The sequence below is a fragment of the Mastomys coucha genome, unplaced genomic scaffold, assembly GCF_008632895.1.
Source record: "Mastomys coucha isolate ucsf_1 unplaced genomic scaffold, UCSF_Mcou_1 pScaffold7, whole genome shotgun sequence".
NCBI classification, from domain to species: Eukaryota; Metazoa; Chordata; class Mammalia; order Rodentia; family Muridae; genus Mastomys; species Mastomys coucha.
The window spans coordinates 18,995,731-19,014,805 of record NW_022196913.1 but is presented as its reverse complement, the minus strand read 5'-3'; positions in this window follow the sequence as shown (position 1 = coordinate 19,014,805).

Genomic DNA, 19,075 nt, shown 5'->3' with positions numbered 1-19,075 from the left:
ACCTGGGAATCCTTCCCATATTCAATCATCAAACCCAGACACTATTGTGAATGCCAGCAAGTGCTGGCTGACAGGAGTCTGATATAGCTGTCTCCTGAGAGGCTCTGACAGTATCGGGCTAATACAGAAGTAGAGGCTCACAGCCATCCATTGGACTGAGCACAGGGTCCCCAAGGAAGGAGCTAGAGAAAGGACCCAAGGAGCTGAAGGGTTTGCAGCCCCTTAGGATGAACAACAATATGAACTAACTAGTACCCTCAGAGCTCCCAGGGATTAAACTGCCAACCAAAGAGTACCCATGGTGGGACTCATGTTCCAACAGCATATGTAGCAGAGGATGGCCTAGTTGGTCATCAATGGGAGGAGAGGCCCTTGGTCCTGTGAAGGTTCTATGCCCCAGTGTAGGGGAATGCCAGGGCTAGGAAACAGGAGAGGGTGGGTTGGTGAACAGGGGGAGGAGGGAGGGAACAGGTTTTTTTTTTTTTTTTCTGTTTCTTTTTTTCTTTTTTCTTTTTATCCCCTTTTTTCTGAGGGGAAACCAGGAAAGGAGATATCATGTGACATGTAAATAAGGAAAATATCTAATAAAAAACTTAAAAATAAAAAGCTAAAGAATATGGATGAAAGAATTAAACATTTTCAATCACTTCTATGTATTAACGCAAAATTAATTAAACCACTTTTTGTTGTTCATATTTTTAAAAAATATAGTTGTTTACAGAAGAGAGTATCACTTTGCTCCAAAGGTCTTCACTGTGATTCACGTACAGGGGCCTACCATAGACTCTAAATAGCATCTCCCTCTGCCGGAGTTACCTCTAGTACCATAGAGACTGATAGATCATACAGGCCAAGTAATAGAGCAGCCTAGATCTGTTGAAGAGCCTTATCTTGTTCCAGGCCCCATTCAAAACAGCAGGTTTCCCAGTACTTGATATATTGACCCAAGTAAGAGATCCAAGAGAATAACATGCTGTCTCTGAAGTCCAAAATCTGCCCAATAACTGTGGTGCTTCTTTGCTAACGTTTGGAGGGGCCAGTTGCAATAATTTATCTTTCCTCATAAAAAGATTATATCCACATGTCCACTGGATTCCTAGAAATCTCACTGGGGTAGAAAGCTCTTGATTTTTGGTTTTATTATTTATCACATAATCCACATATGTTTTACCAACAAGTCTAAAGTGGTTGTTAACCTCTGCTCACTTAGTCCAATCAATATAATATCTTCAGTATAATACCTTGTGGAAGAGACAAGCATCAATATGCCTTTGAAATAAATTATGACAGCACTTGAGAACTGATATACTTCAGGCTTTGCCAGCAGAAATCAAGTTGCTTCGATGGTCTTTATGGATGGGTATAGAGAAAAAAGTATTTGCCAGGTCCATAGCTTCATACCAAGTGACATGCTAATATGCTCCAGAAAAAAAAAATCACATTTAGCACATTTAGCAGCTACAACAGAAGTCATTACTTGGTTCATCTTCAACAGTCACTGCCATTTTTCATAATTCATTCGTCTTCTGCACAGGTCAAGTAGAGGTGTGATGGAAAACACTGCTCCTGAATCTTTTGAGTTCTTAATGATGGTACTAACTTCTAGAAACCCTCCAGAATTGCAATATTGTTTTGGATCCACTATTTTCCATGATAAAGGCAACTTTGATGGCTTCCATTTGGCCTTTCCAACCATGGTAGCCTCCACTCTACAGCTCAGGGAACTTATGCAGCAATTCTTTTAACTTCTAAGAAAATCTCAATTATACATTTGGGGACTGGGAAAATAAATAGTCAGGATCCCACTGTCCCGAATTTGAGTTAGGTGTTAACCAATACTCAGTTATTAGTCAGGAAAATAACCTACAGACTTGCCTACCAGAAACCACATACCCTTCAAAGTACCACATAAGCAGTTCTGATATGCCCAGATTGTAAGCTTCCTAAAGACCACCAAGAGTCTAACTTGTATGCAAAAGCAGAGAGTCTTTATGTAAACTCCAACTCAGACCTCTAAACCTCCCTAAGACAGCGGATGGGTTGGAAGGCCCCGAGCTGGTAAAGTCAAGTCTTTTTTATCATGGTTGTAAGTAGGGTAAGGGGCTTTCCAACTTGGCAGTTACATGATTGGTTGACATTTAAATGTTATAAGATTGGTGAAATTTTATTGGCTAGTAATACTTTCAACTGGCTGTGAACAATGAGGGTCAGCTTGAGTAATCATATGTGTTACGTTAGATTTTGTCTTGCTTGATACTAATTGGTTGTTATTAGGGTAGAATGGCTGTTGCTAGGGTGGTGACTAAGGGTGGAGTGGTTCTTGGAACAAGTTATGGATTTTCTATTAACTGAAATCAAACCAGGGGCAAGCTAAACACAAGATGGAGTCTAGGTACAAAATGGATCTATTAGACTAAAACTAGAACAGTAAGGCTGGTCTCTTTAATAGGCTTTAACAGTCTGCATCTCTTTCAACTTTCCTACTTTCCAAGCTCTCACAACAGCCTAAATCTAAGTATCCAAAGGCTTTTTCTAGCCCAAAGTTTTAAACATTCCCCAAATTAACATGACCAGTCTACCATGCCAACACCCCATTATCCTGGTTCCAATTCCCGTCCTGTTTGGCTTCTTGATTACTATGGCTAAAAGCAACTTGAGGAAGACAGGGTTTATTTCACATCACCAGTCCATTGTTGAGGGTAGCTAATGCAAGTACTCAGGGCAGGAACCTGAAAACAGGAACCAAAGTAAAGACCATGCAGGAAAGCTGCTTTCTGGCTTACTCTGCATGGCTTATGCAGCCTGTCGTCCTACTTCATCCAGGACTATCTGTCTCTGAATGGTGTTTGTCACAATAATAAAGAAGCAAACCAGAACAAGGACAGGGTAGATATTGGAGATTGAAGAGGGAAATGGGAGATGTGTGTGTGATACAGAGATAATACAAATTATCAAGAATAAAGCAAATTTATTTTTTTAGACTTCTTTTTATAAATGAAACTGCCCAATGGTTGTTTGACTTACTCTGTTTAGATTTAGGGGCAAGTGTGGAGTGTTTTCAGAATCAAGGCTACAAACAATCTGGCCCTGATTAAAAATAATTCACTTGCTTTTAGCATCCTTGTTTGAGATATCTTTAGAAAAACACTTATTACATCTGTAGACAATTTTAGCTTTACCAGTTGTGTTTAAGTTTCTTGACTCAACAGGAAAGACAATTCGATCCCAGAGTGAAGGGCTGTCTCTCTTTTTTCCCCCCTGGCTTTCCCTCCTTGATTTTCCCTATCTTTCTACCCTGTCTTGACAACATGACTTTATTCCTGACTTTTTAGTTTAGGGAACATAATGAGGAAGCCTGGATGAGGTAAAGGCAGATTATGGGAAGAGAGGGGAGATTCACATTTTCAACAAGCCATCCAACTAAGCTAAGTGTCTAGAAGAACTTTGGAAGAGCTAATGGAAGAAGCTTAAATCCATGGGAATGAATAAGATTACCTATACCAGAAGCTTAAGAAGGAAAGAAAATTCTGCAGGCAGACTTTGGAGGGGAGATCATCCTGTACTGCTGCAGTGCTTTTCTGGAGAAATTCCATGTGTTCAGGTGCTTCTACAAAGAGGAGTAACAGATTTTTAAAAAGCACCTAATGGAGTCTGGCTCAGCAGTTGTGAGCACTTAGCATTCTTTCAGAGGATGTCTGACTTAAGCTTTTACCTCACAACACAGCTCACCATTGCTTGTAACTCCAGTGCCAGAAGGATCCAGTTCCAGGAGGATGCCAAGGTCATGGGCACTCACATGCATGCATCCTCTCCTCCCCTCCCCAACACATAATCAAAAATATGTATTTTTAAAAAGCACCTAGTGGTTGTAGCAAATGGAATTAATTTGTGACATTGACAAAAGCATTTTACTTCAGCACTGGTGGCAGATGACAGATTGGAGTGGGCTGAAGAATAAATGTTTGCTCACTTGGTAGAGGCAGCATTCCTAGAGAGAACTTTCAACAGGATTTTCTCTACCAGGGAGTGAAGAAATGAGATAGAATCTAGAGGAAAGGAAGAATAGAGAAGGAAATGGGAGATGGGATTGGGGGACAGAGAGGGATATCAATGCATTTTATTGTTGATGGCAATTATCTTGTAAAAAGAAAGCTTATGTAAAAAGACAGTGATGGCAAACAAGAAGGAGAACACGTGTGTGTCCCATAGAGCTCAACAAGTATTATTATTGGTGGGGATTTTTCGGTAAACAAGGAAAACATAGGTATAGAGATGATAATTGGGAGCAAAAGACAGAGATAGATGGAAGAAAAAAGACAGAGGAACAGCCCCCATCCTCTCTAGCACAATAAAAGGAGCTACATTTGCTCTTCTTGCAAGAGGAACTGGGTCCTCTGATGTAACACCTGAAGGTCAGACTAAAAGATCTAGGCCAACAGCAAGATCTAAGCTGAAAGAAATGTTTCTCTTCCGAGAAGTCTGACTCATTATCATCCTTTTGGGGAACATGCCTAAAAGCCCAGGTCCCTGAATTTGTCCCCACTGCAGCTCCATGTATAATTTTTCTTCTTCTCCCCTGCCACCGCTAGTATATTTAAACAAAGCAAGTAATTCTATCCAATGTAATGTGTTAATGACTTAATGGCCAGTGCCATATGTCGTATGTTCTCCCAACGTCTTAAACTGATATTTTTGTTGACATGGTATGAAGGCCAGGACCATGGAGGTGTATACTTTAAATGAAAAAAGAATGAGTTTTACAGGGGATAGTTTTACCAGTAGAGAAGTCACATTGTGACTTCTTTCATTTCAATTTGTATCTATTTGACCTTCTTTTGTTTGTAGATGATAGGATAGTATACTTAAGTGACCCCAAAAATTCCACCAAAGAGCTCATACAGCTGATAAACCACTTCAGCAAAGAGACTGGATATAAAATTAACTCAAACAAATCAGTAGCCTTCCTCTATTCAAAGGATAAACAGGATGAGAAAGAAATTAGGGAAATGATACCCTTCACAATAGTCACAAACAATATAAAATACCTTGGTGTGACTCTAACCAAACAAGTGAAAGGTCTCTACAACAAGAACTTCAAGTCTCTGAAGAAAGAAATCGAAGAAGACCTCAGAAGGTGGAAAGATCTCCCATGCTCATGGATTGGCAGGATTAATATAGTAAAAATGGCCATCTTGTCAAAAGCAATCAAGAGATTCAATGCAATCCCCATCAAAATTCCAACTCAATTCTTCTCATAGAGTTAGAAAGACCAATTCTTAAATTCTTGTGCAATAACAAAAAACCCAGGATATTTAAAACTATTATCAACAATAAAAGAACTTCTGGAGGAATCACCATCTCTGACCTCAAGCTGTACTACAGAGCAATAATGATGAAAACTGCATGGGATTGGTACAGTGACAGGCAGCAAGATCAATGGAATAGAATTGAAGACCCAGAAATGAACCCACACACCTATGGACACTTGATCTTTAACAAAGAAGCTAAAATAATCCAGTGGGAAAAAGACAGCATTTTCAACAAATGGTGCTGATTCAATTGGTGGCCGGCTTGTAGAAGAATGCAAATTGATCCATTCTTATCTCCCTGTACAAAGCTCAAGTCCAAGTGGATCAAAGGCCTCCACATAAAAGCAGATACACTGAATCTAATAGAAGAGAAAGTGGGGGAAGACCTTGAACACATGGGCACAGGGGAATGGTTACTGAATAGAACACCAATGGCATATGCTCTAAGATCAACAATTGACAAATGGGACCTCATAAAATTGCAAAGCTTCTGTAAGGCAAAGGATACTGTAAATAGGGCAAAATGTCAACCAACGGGTTAGGAAAAGATCTTTATCCAATATATACAAAGAACTCAAGAAGTTGGACTCCAGAGAAACAAATAACCCTATTAAAAAATGGGGAACAGGGCTGGTGAGATGGCTCAGCAGGTAAGAGCACTGACTGCTCTTCCGAAGGTCCTGAGTTCGGATCCCAGCAACCACATGGTGGCTCACAACCACCCATAATGAGATCGGACGCCCTCTTCTGGTGTGTCTGAAGACAGATACAGTGTATTATACTGGAGTGAGTGGGCCATCCTGAGTTCAATTCCCAACAGCCACATGTGGCTCATGGCCATCTCTACAGCTACATTGTACTAACACATAAATAAATAAATAAATAAATAAATAAATAAATAAATAAATAAATAAATAAATCTTTAAAAAAATATCTTTAAAAAATGGGGAACAGAGCTAAACAGAGTTTTCTCAACTGAAGAAACTTGAATGGCCCAGAAACACCTAAAGAAATGTTCAAAATCCTTAGTCATCTGGGAAATGCAAATCAAAATGACCCTGAGATTCCACCTCATACCAGTCAGAATGGCTAAGATCAAAAACTCAGGTTACAGCAGATGATGTGGAGAAAAACAATACTCCTCCATTGCTGGTGTTATTGCAAGCTGGTACAACCACTCTATAAATCAATATGGCAGTTCCTTAGAAAATTGGGCATAGTACTACCTGAGGACCCATCAATACCACTCCTGGAATATATCCAGAAGATGCTCCAAGAAATAACAAGGACACATGCTCCACCATGTTCATAACAGCAATATTTATTATAGCCAGAAGCTGGAAACAACCCAGATGTGCCTCAACAGAGGAATAAATACAGAAAATGTGGTACATTTACACAGTGGAGAACTACTCAGCTATTAAAAACAATGACTTCATGAAATTCACAGGCAAATGGATGGTTATAAAAAATATCATCCTGAGTGAGTAATTCAGCCATAAAAGAACAAACATGGTATGTACTCACTGATAAGTGGATGTTAGGCAAGGAGCCTGGAATACCCACAATACAGCTTACAGTCCACATGAAGCTCAAGAGGAAGGAAGACTAAAGAGTGGATGCTTCAGTCCTACTTTGAAGGGAGAACAAAATAATGAAGGGAAGTAGAGGATGGGAGGGATTTGGAACAAATAGATGAGGAGGGGGGAGGAGATGGAGGGAGATTACAGAGGGTCAGGAAATTGAACAGGGTTATGTAGGAATGAGTGATGGGGAACTGGGGAGAGCAACCAGAAAGTCACAGATGCCAGGAAAGCAAGAGCCTCCCAGGACCCCACAGGGATGGCATTAGCTGAAATACCCCACAAATGGGAGGGAGAACCTGTTGAGACTATATCTAGAGGTTAGGCATGGCCCCCTAGTTGAGGGGTGGGGCATTCCCCCACCCACCCATCTCCAAAATTTTAACCCAGAATTGCTCCTGTCTAAAGGAAATACAGGGACAAAGAGTGGAACAGAGACTGAAGGAAAGGCCATCCAGAGACTACCCACCCTGGGGATCCATCCCACATGCAGACACCAAACCCAGACACTATAGAGGATGCCAAGAAATGCTTGCTGACAGGAGTCTGATACATCTGTCTCCTGAGAGGCACTGTCAGATCCTGACCAATATAGATGCAGATACTTGCAGTCAACCATCGGACTGAGCACAGGGATCCCAATGGAGGAGTGAGGGGAAGGATTAAGTAGATAAAAGGGCCTTATTTGCCATCAATGGAGGGAAGGTCCTTGGTCTTGTGAAGGCTTGATGCCCCAGTGTAGAGGAATGCTAGGGTGGTGAGCTGGGAGTGGATATGTGGGTGGGGGAGCACCTGCACAGAAGCAGGGTAAGAGTGGATGGGATAGGGAGTTTGCAGAAGGGAAACTGGGGAAGGGAATAACATTTGAAATGTAAATAAATAAAATACTCAATTTTTAAAAAATAAAAAAGAAAGGATACATTTTAAAGTTTTGAAAAACTTGTATTTGTAGTAAATTTTCTCATCTAAAATACCATCTTTCTTATCATATGTTATATCTATATGTTAATATGTTAAATCTACTTATTAATAGATGTATTTTTTACATTGAGCTAAATAAGTTTTTTCCTGAATACCTAATATGTGTCAGGCATGTTACATATATTGTGACTAATCCTTAAAATAACACCAGTGGGGAACATAGTATAAATTATTGTGCTGTTAATTCAGTGCTTGTGTAATTCAGACACAATGATAAGCATTTTATATAGATTATTTATTAAGCTTATTCAGCATAATATAGCATCTTAGCATTTTCTTTGGTATTTCCTTATGTCTTTTATCTTTTATTTGACTCAGAAAGTCAATGCATTTTACTCATTTTCTTAAATAAAGAAAAGAAGAAGGAGAATGTATAAAAGCAATTTTTATTTGCCAGAAGTAACTGTTGCCTCCAAGGCTTACTACCTCAACCTGCTAAACTAGGACTAGTCCTTGAAGATTCTAACCTTTGTAAAATGTTTCAGCCTTTAAGTCTTACTGCTAAGTAAGATCACACTTTCTTGTTCTTTCTGAATTCTATTGGTTGTTTTAACTCAGTTGTTCTGGGCCAAACTCCTCTCCAAGCTGACTGATTCAATCTGGCTTCTCTCTGCTTCTCCTGAATTGCTCTGCTTGACCTCATACTACCTTTAGCAATCTATTCTAATCTTCTGGCTCCTTCTCATTCTCTGGCTCATTCTGTTTTCACCTTGTCTAGCTTGTTCTTTCCCTCAGCCACCTGTCCCTCTATAACTGTCCAGTAAAACTGTCTCCTTCCTCACCTCCCACCTCTGTACTGCCCCTTAAGTAGCTTCCCATCCCTCTCTTTTCTCATAAGAGTTGGGCATATCCTGTTCTGTTAAATCTTTCTCTGATTCATCATTTTGTGTGCCACACAATTAGAAGTAACTTTCAAACATGAATCCTTCCTTCTACAAACTAACTTTTCCTTCTTTGTTTATAATTAAAGGTGTGTAGTGTACTAAGGCATGTTTATTTTCTAGCTAAAGAGACTAAACGTGTGTGCTAAGGCTAAGCCACACCACAACTGGAAAGAGCTTTTTTTTTTCAGTAAATAACACAGTCTCAGGGTTCACATTGTAATCAAATATCCTGAAACAAAAGTGAGTTGAAATAAAAAATTTCCCCCCCAAATTTAGTTCTTCATTAGGTCCCATATAAAAGACATGAGAGTGGGGGAATGGGGGAACTTGGGAGAGGGAGGGGGATGAGAGAGAAGAATGGGGAATAAACAACTAAGTTCATTATATAAAGTATGGAGCATCAACAGTGAAAAATAATTGTTTTAGGAGAAAAGGTTTTGGAAAACTGGGTTAATCATGAATTTACTTACTAGCTTGGCTTCTCTGTCTCAAGAGAAAGGTAAAATAGGCCTTTGGGCCAGAAGAAGGGAGAATGAGGGACATTGTTAGATAAACAGAAGTAGACTAAGGTTGTTTCTGTGCTCCAGTCATTCCCCTTGGAAGAGGCTTGGGTTGGTTTGAATAAGATGTCCCCAATAATCTTGGACATTTAAATACATGGTATCATTTGGGGTACTATTCAAGAGGTTCATGAGGTTGGAGAAAATATGTCATAATTTTTGCCACTCAATTAGACATCACTTTCAAACCTGGGTGCTTCCTTTTAAAAACTAATTTTACCTTCGCTGTTTGGGATTAAAGGTATGTGCTAAGGGATGAACCTCATTCTAACTAGAAACAGGTTCAAATATCTTGTAACACTCATATAATTTTGGAAAAAGGCTAAGAAATAGCAAGGAACAAGGCAGCACAACTCTCTCTGGCTTTCCTAGACTCCCACAAGGACATTCTTGGGACTTCTACTTTTGGGTACATGTCCTATCTGACTGGTTTTCAATCCCTGTTCTTATAAATGGGTACCCTGGTCCCCATTTGTAAGTCAGAGCAGCAATGCAAAACCAAAGTTCTCCCCTCAAATAAATTAAGACAAAATGAATTCTAAAACCAATTATGAGTAAACCAGGCCTGGGAACACAGATTCAGTTGCCCCCAATACTGGTTCTGATATGGTGACATGAAGTTTTTATGGTTATAGAACAAATAAAGTTACATATCAGGATACTTCTGAGATATATTGGTGGATCTGTCAGGTAAACCAGTTACATCAAAGCAGTGAAGTCTCAGTTGTAGACTTCAGATTCTATCTTGTCTTCCTTAACTTTTGTATTGGTAGAAAGTAGGTACCTGTACATTCCAGAATGATTTACCTAATAGTCACTAGGGTACTGGGTCAAACACAGAGACAGAAAATCAATGGCTATTAAGGGAGCTAAAGATAGTCTAAGACAAGCCTGCTTCCTAACCTTTAATATCCCAACTCTACAATTATTGACATATCAGTCAGTCAATTAGCCCTGTGAAATGTTTGATGTAGCTGTAACTCCTCCATGACCCATGGAACTTCAGTCAGTAGAATTATATGTAAGAACCTAACAATTCCTGACTGTCATCTGAAGTGAATTAAGAGTAGACTTGTGGAACTAAGCCCTCATCCTGTAGCATTGTCTCCAGATAGTGTCAGGACTGAATTATATTAGAGGATACCAGCAGAATTACTTTGAGTGCTAAACCATTTGCTATTCATCTTCTTGAGTCAAAAGTAGAGAGCTGAATGCCTAAGGGTCAGACAAAACATTTTGTTTTCTTCCTATCCCATGTCAGAGGAGTGCACTTCCACACTGTGTGATAAGATGTACACCATTTCAGTGACTGTCCTGAAGGTTAACATCACAGAATCATCACAGAAACATCCCAGCAGCAGCAGTATCACAGCGTTGTCCCAGAAGCAGCAGCAGCAGCATCACAAGCAGCATCACCTTTTGTATGAAAAGCCCAAAGAGAGGACTGCCCTGTTTAGCTAGGCCATGACACACAACTGTGGCTACAGGATGGACTCTGGATTGTTAGCATTTGTTTTGTATTAGTGCCATTATTAATAAATATTAACAAAAATAAGTTGAATATGAATCATTTACTATTTTGGAATGGATCTTTGTATATTCTTTAATTTTTAATCTCAAACTATTTTGTTATTTTTTATTTTAAGTAGTAGTTCCTGTTTTTTTTTTTTATTCATTGCTCCGTAATTTATTTTCTAACTTTGATAAGATATGCTTCATGTTTCTCATACTCTTTGAGAAGATTCCTAGAAAGCCTTGACAAATACACATGAAGTACTTCAGAGGATGTCTCTGGTTAGAGATACAGGTCCACAAGATTTGTTTTGAAGTGGGTAATTTATGAAATTCTGGTCAAACAAAATATTCCCAAAGAATCAGACTAGCACAGTGATAGAGAACTTGCTATCATTACAAGCCCATGAATTAGATTTATAATGATAAAAAAAATATATAAATAAGACCAGGAAAACCTTTTGGGTAGGGAAGTAGCTCAGTTGATAGAATACTTGTTAACATACATAAAGTCCTGGGCTTAATCTCCACCATCACATGTACTCACATACACACACATGCAAAAACACACATAGATATTATACATATACAATATATATGTTCATATACAGAGGCATACAAAAACACATGTGTTCACACACATAAATATACAAGAACACATACATATACATAAAATTACATATATGCACACACATATATAGAGACATTTACACATAAACTTGTACACACATACAGAAAGATATTTCCACATAAGTTATCACATGCACATACATGCACACATTCACAAATACTCATATGCACATATACATATTCGCTCACACATACACATGCACACACGTGCAAACACATGCACACACACATGCACACTCTCACATATACTCATAAACATGCACATACAAATATACACATACACCCATATTTATACATGCATGCACACATAAACACACATATAAACACACACACACACGCACACACATGCAGGTTTTTCTGGGGAAACTCCTGTTGACTGTGACAGTTTCCAAGATTTTCCCTATTTCTGATGCTCCTCAGTCTGGGTCTGTGTAATGTTTCTCTCACTATCTGATTGGAGTCATGCGCTTTGGGACCTTTCATGTCAAGGGAACGTGTGGTAAATGAGTTGTTTTCTACCTTAGCCTATCACCTCTCTGAAGCAGTTTTACCAGGCTTATCCACAGTAAACTTGTTTACTTACTGACATTCTCATGACCACATGGCTAACTCCGTCAGTACAGCATGAGACTCTTACTTATACTCTCTATCCTGGAAAAAGTCCCCAAACAATCAATGCTTAACCCAAGGGAAAGTACTAGGTCCACTTCCTTGAAGGTTAAGTATCTACTTAAAGCATGGGTCAGTGGCAAACCAATCTGCTTGATTTTTATTAAGTAGATATCTTCTTAAGGCACAAGGGTAACAGTAGGCTCACCTCCTTGAAGGGTTAAGTGAGTATCTACTTAAGGCATTCGGAATTATTCAGTGTAATATTTGCCTTTTGTTCTCATTTATTTGTCTATTAGAATATTTTTACATCTGAATTGATTCTTAGGTATTTGTTTATAGTTTGAATATTTTATTATATTATCATGTATTCCCATTTTTTATCCACTGGGAGCTGTTTCAGACTGGTTTCTCTTCTATTTCAAAGAATGTATCGTGTCATATGTCCTTTTAAGCTTTACTATTAATCATTGATGTATCTGGAATGCTAGCCACAAAATCAGGCATGCATTCATTCATCCACTTTTTTTATTTGCAAACTTTTGTAAAAGTGTTATATTCCATTATGAGTCATGTTCTATGATTAGTGTAGGAACATTTTCATAGAGGCTGTTGCCTAGCACAAAATTAAAATTCACCCATAAAAATATCCATTGTTAGAAATTGTAATGAGTGATATGAAAGGAAATGAATACATTTAATGAAATAAATGATGAAAAACCCATGCTAAGATTAAAGTTCTTTACAGAAATGTGATATAAGCTGAGATCTGAAAGTGGGCCAAGATAGATAATTTTAGACAGGGTACATACACACACTTACAAACATGCACATACCTGTATACACTGGTTGGTTTAATTCTCCCAAAGTAAAAGCTTAGGGCGTTGTGTTGGCTTGAATATGTTTGGCCCATGGGAAAAGGCATTATTAGGGGGTGTGGCATTATTGGAGAAGGTGTGTCTTCATTAAAAGAAGTGTATCACAGTGGACGTGGGCTTTGAGATCCTATGCTTAAGCTCTGCCCAGTGCAGAACAGGCCCTTCTACTAGCTGTCTGCAAAACAGAGGCTCAATCTGCCTGCCTTTGGTTCAGGAACTCTCTTCTCAAGCTCCATGTCTATCTGCATACTGTCATGCTTACCACCATGATGTAAGCCAGCCACAGCTAATTGTTGCCCTTTATAAGGGTTGCCTAGGTCATTATGTCTCTTCACAGCAATGGAAACCCTAAGATAGTCACATATACTTAATTCAAATACTCACATTAAATTATCCTAATATAAGTTTTATTTTGAACAGTACCTGGGATGGTTAAACTTTCTCCTTTATTATTTAGTTCTTTGGAATTTCGTATGATGTGATTTGATCATATTCATCTCGCCTCCCAACTCTTCTCAATTACAACCATCCTCCCCTACCCACCCAACTTCCTGTCCTCTTTTCTTAAAACCTATTAAAATGACATTAAAAATAACAGGTTTCTCTATTATGAACCTGACTGATTTAAAATCACTTAGGAGATCAGTATACCTGTGTGTCTGTCTGTCTGGGTGTTTCTAGAGAGGATTACCAGAGTATAACAGACCCACTGTGAATATGAGAGATGCCAACCATGGTCAAGGGACTCAGATAGAATAGAAGGGGGAGAAAACCAGCTGAGCTCCCCATTCTTTTGCTTGCTTTCCAGCTGACCATGAACTGAATAGTTTTTCTTGTAGCACACTCCTGAACTATGATGCTCTGCCAAACACATGGGGCTAAGTGATTATGGATTAAAACCACAAGTCAAAATAAATTCTTCATTATTTACAGCTGCCTATGTCAGGCATTTTGATCACAGAAACAACAAACAAACACAAACAGTAACTTTTTTTTCTGAACAAACAATTCTTTTGGTAATGATCTATATTGATTGAGAATATTAATTCTAGTCACTGAACTACAACCTACAAAAGTACCTGTGGCAAATTGCAAGGGTTTATTATCATATATAGCACAATCCAATGGTTTTGATGAACCAGAATGAATTTTGAGGGTGTCTGTGTCCTTCTGCCACATGCTCACAGATACTAGTTTATACTGTTACTAGAGATATCAGAAAGAAAGAGAATGGAAAGCAATATTGGAAGAGAACAGAAGACACTGAGGGCCTAAGAGATAGACATGTTACTTCTACTTGTGTTCTATCATCTAGAGTGAGTCACATGACACAGAAAGCATGAAAGAATGCAGAAAATGTATTTATTTTTAATTCTAAGCAAAAGAAGAAATGGGTCAAAACAGCATTCATTGTCTGCTGAATTTTTGATAGTTATAACAATTTATATGGAGTATTGAGAAATACTACTATAAGAAGACTTTTGAAATGACTAACTCTTGGGAGTTGGTCTTGTGCTGCTGTGTCTTCAAGTGACAAATCTTGGCCCCTAAGATCTGGTTGCAGCTCAGACAAGCACATTCTCACACACTTCAAATGATGTGTAAACTTTGCTCACCTATACCATCTGACTGGCTAAGTAAAAGTGGCTGACAGACAATTACTGGAGAGAATCAGGTAGGGCAAACTTCACTTCCCTGGACTAGAGGTAGGGACCACAAGATGGAGATAGCCAATCTAGTGTAGCAAAATAATTTAGGGGTAATTACCCAGTAATTGTGCTAAAGCTGATTAAATAAATAGATAGGGCTCTATCTTGATTATTGAGGGGGGCTGGCTGGGTTATAATAAGAACAAACAGAGTTATAAAAAAAATCCAACAAAAACTGTTGAAGTCCAGCCTCGACACAGGATCGGAGTTCTCAACTGGAAGCAGGGATATCTGGAAGGTGCATAATAAATATATATAGACTACTTTTTGGGTACAAACTGACAGGTAATTTTTCTTTTCGTTCTTTTTTTTAGATTTATTTTATTTATTTTATGTATATGAGTACACTGTAGCTATACTGATGGTTATGAGACATCATGTGGTTGCTGGGAATGAAGGTTGCTCACTCAGGTTGGCCCCACTCACTTCGACCTTTATTTATTATTTTATCTAAGTACACTGTCTTCAGATGCACCAGAAGAGGGCGTCATCTCATTACAAATGGTTGTAAGCCACCATGTGGTTGTGGGATTTGAACTCGGGACCTTTGGAGGAGCACTCAGTGCTCTTAACTGAGCCATCTCTCCAGCCCTGGGCAATTTTTCAAAGCTTCAAGTTTCTCTTCTCTCTCATTCCCTCTTACTTGCTCGAAGGTTGAGGCTGCACACACTGCATTCTCCTGGGCACTCTGCTTTTCTCCTGTGCGCTTTTCTTTTCTCAAACTCTCACACTCCTCCACACCTCTGTGCATTCCCCTTTCACTCTTCACACACACTCTTCACACACATCTCACACACACCTCACACACATCTCACATACACCACATGCACTCTCCTTTCACTCACACACACACCCTCCATACACACCTCACATTCTCTCTCCACTCACTCTTCACATGCTATTTTCATGCTCACTCGCCTTTTTCTTGTCCCAGTCTTTTACTGATACTCCAAAAGCAGGTTAAAAAAATTGTATAATCATTGTTGTGGTAAATCTCCAACCCAAAAAAGCCCAGTCAAAGAAATCACAACTCAATTAATAGGAATACAAGCTACATGCCTAGATTGGGCAGATATACCACTATACTACTCTATTTCCCATCTATGAGATCTTCTATAACTTGCAGTTGCTCCATCTTCTTTCCACCATCTCCTCCTCCTTCTCCTCCTCCTCCTCCTCCTCCTCCATTATTCTCTCTCTCCTCCTCTCTCCCTTCTCTCCCAAGCTTTTCAGCTATACCTTCCCTCCTACTGCCCAATCACTATCTCTAGCCTTTCTTTGAAAAGTTAAAGTGGAGAGAAGGTTCACAAGGCACCTGTATATGTGATTTACTCCTCATCTGCAGCCCGTCCCAGGAAAGTGGAATTAGCATCAAAATACAAGACCAGGGCTATCCACTACAAATCATTGCCAAATCAAATTAAAAAAATAACCATATCCCAAAAAGAATCAAGAATTATAATTGTTCCCCAAAGTTTCAAGCTTCCCTATTCCCAGGCCTATAGCCAAAGTAATAATTGTAAACTTATCAATATTTAAACTTTAACTTTTAACTTATTATACTTCGGAGCTCAAAGCTTTGAGGCCAGATATTTGTATTTTCTTGTGAAGTTCTAATGATAAATGACATGCACAAAGCTGTCAGGCAGTGGCCAAAAAGAATCAAGTTAACCCTTACCTCAGTAGTTCCACTAGCTTTCTGCTTCTGTACACTGCACACAATGACTCTCCTAAGAGACCCAGTGTTTTGACTTAGTTTTACTAGTATAAGATTTTCCATATTCTATACTTACTTATCCAGGAACCACTCTTAAATGATGTGCAGAACTCATTTCATAATTTTAATAGTTTTTTTTCCTTTCTTGGGGTCTCAATGTTGGCTCTACATCATTTTCTAATAATTTCCTCAAACTTTATTTGCAAGTCAAGCATTAATCTGGAACTGCCATTGTGCAGTTATTACATTGTTTCCAAGATGAGAACACACAATGTGCACCTGGGTCATTAGGACTGTGCTGTGCTGTGCCCCATGCCTCAGTTTTTAATTGTTTAAGAATCATTACATTAAGGAACATCTAGTTTCATAGAATTCACCAGAGCAGAAGGAGAAAGAGGTAGGAAAGTCAGATACAACACATCAAGGACAACTGAGAAGTAGTCACACACAAATGAAATCTATACAGCTGTTGTCCAGGGCTAAGGTTACGAGAAATGGGAACAACTGTTTTTTACAAAGAGCTGCTGAGGGCTACTGAGATGTCTCCATCCCGGAGACAGGATGTCTCCTGCAGGCAGTCCCTGTCATTGTATCCTGTCTCTAGCAACTAACATATACTCATTTTAGAATGTGCTATTTTATGGATTAGAAAGAAATTATTTGCTTTAATGTGGGACATTTCCCCTCCAAGTTTCTCTGATATTTAGAAGGCCTGAAGAGCTCACTGCTTTTCATCAGCTAGGTTTTCCTCAGGGATTGTTCATATGATAAAGTCTATATAAAATCATAAATTCAGCTACTGCTTTTAGAATGACAAGGAACCACCCCTGTCTGTCAGCAACTCTAGAATGTCCTATGACCTCTTCAAATAGCCCCATCATATCTGCTGCTGAGACAGAAGCAAGCAGGGCAGAAAATATGAGAAACTGATTGCAACCAAACATCAGGTTTTATCCCAGGCATACGTTGGAGACCTATTAATGGTGTCAGCAAAGAACAATGGCTATATTTATTAATTCATTCATTTCTTGTCTTGTTTTTACTTTTTAATTTCACTTGCTCAAGTTGTGATCCCCAACTTTGATAACCAGAGAAGTATCTCAAGACCTGGTGGCACTGTGGCCAGTGGAGCCACAAGAAAGCCTGCAGTACAGGTTCGGGACAAGGTTTTTGTACCATGTGTAGAGAATAGAGAAGGACATGATTTCATTAAGGCCAGAATGGGGAAACTACAGTGTTTTTCTAGACAAACTATTTCAAGTTGACTCATTTTCTTGGTTTATTGAGGACAGGTGGCTGCTACAAGTTGTGAACTTCCCGACCCCCCAAGCTCAGTTAACATCCCCGCCTTAACCTCTCAAATAATTGGATTATATATACCTGTCAGCACATCCCGCTTTGACTCAGTGTGGATGAGAATTAGAACTTTACTTCCTTTTTTATTATTATTAGATATTTTCTTTATTTACATGTAATTTCTCCTTTCCCAGTTTCCCCTCCAAAAGCCAACCAAACAAACAAAAACAACAAGAAAAAAACCCCTGTTGCCTCCCCCCTCCCCATGCTTGCCACCCCACCCTCTCCCACTTATTGGCCCTGGCATTCCCCTACACTGGGGCACAGAACCTTCACAGGACCGAGGTCCTCTCCTCCTATTGATGATTGAATTTGCAATCCTCTACTATACATGTGTTGCCAGAACAATCAGACCCATCATGTGCAGTCCTTGGTTGGTGGTTGAGACCCTGGGAGCTCTGAGGGTGCTAGTTAGTTCATATTGTTGTTCGTCTTAAGGGGCTGCAAACCCTCAGCTCCATAGGTCCTTTCTCTAACTCCTTCATTGGGGACCATGTACTCAGTTCAATGGATGGCTGTGAGCCTCTACATCTGTATTAGTCAGGTACTGTCAGAGCCTCTCAGGAGATAGCTATATTTAGGCTGGTTTGTCCTTCCTTCAGTCTCTGCTCCATAGTTAATCTCTGCAACTCCTTCCATGGGTATTTGGTTCCCCCTTTTAAGAAGGATTGAAATGTCCACCTTTTGGTCTTCCTTCTTGAGTTTCTTGTGGTTTGTGGGTTGTTCTTCCTGTATTCCAAACTTCTGGGCTAATAACCACTTATCAGAGAGTGCATACCATGTGTGTTCTTTTGTGATTGGGTTACCTCACTCAGGATGATATTCTCCAGATCCATCCATTTCCCTAAGAATTTCATAAATTTATTATTTTTAATAGAGCTTTACTTCTAATAAGTGACATGTGACAAATATTACAGTAAAAGGCTATGAGATCAATGCCATGGTGCACTGTGGCTTTTTCCTTACAAGGTGTTCTGTGACTGTCTCTTCAAACAATGCTTTGTGACTATTTGCTCATTCTCCCGAACAGTTAATCCTGGAAAGAACTGGGTGCCATGCCATGAGGAGGTTCAAGGAGGCCTGGGTAAAGAAGGGTGGGGAGAAACTGACTCCTTAGGCTCTCGTACAGTTAGTTTCCTCTGAACTGAAGCATTCTCTGAATGAGGCAGAAGAAGCTTTTGAGATTTAAGAGGTAAATCAAAGGTTACATATCTGGGAAATCAGAAACTTGCAAAAATTCCCAAGCCCTCTTCCGAGATTTAGAGAAGTAATAAACAACGTCTTCAGACTGGGCACTGGTGGTGTGGAGGTGGGCCAGCAGAGTGACAGAGAGGAGAAACTTTTCCA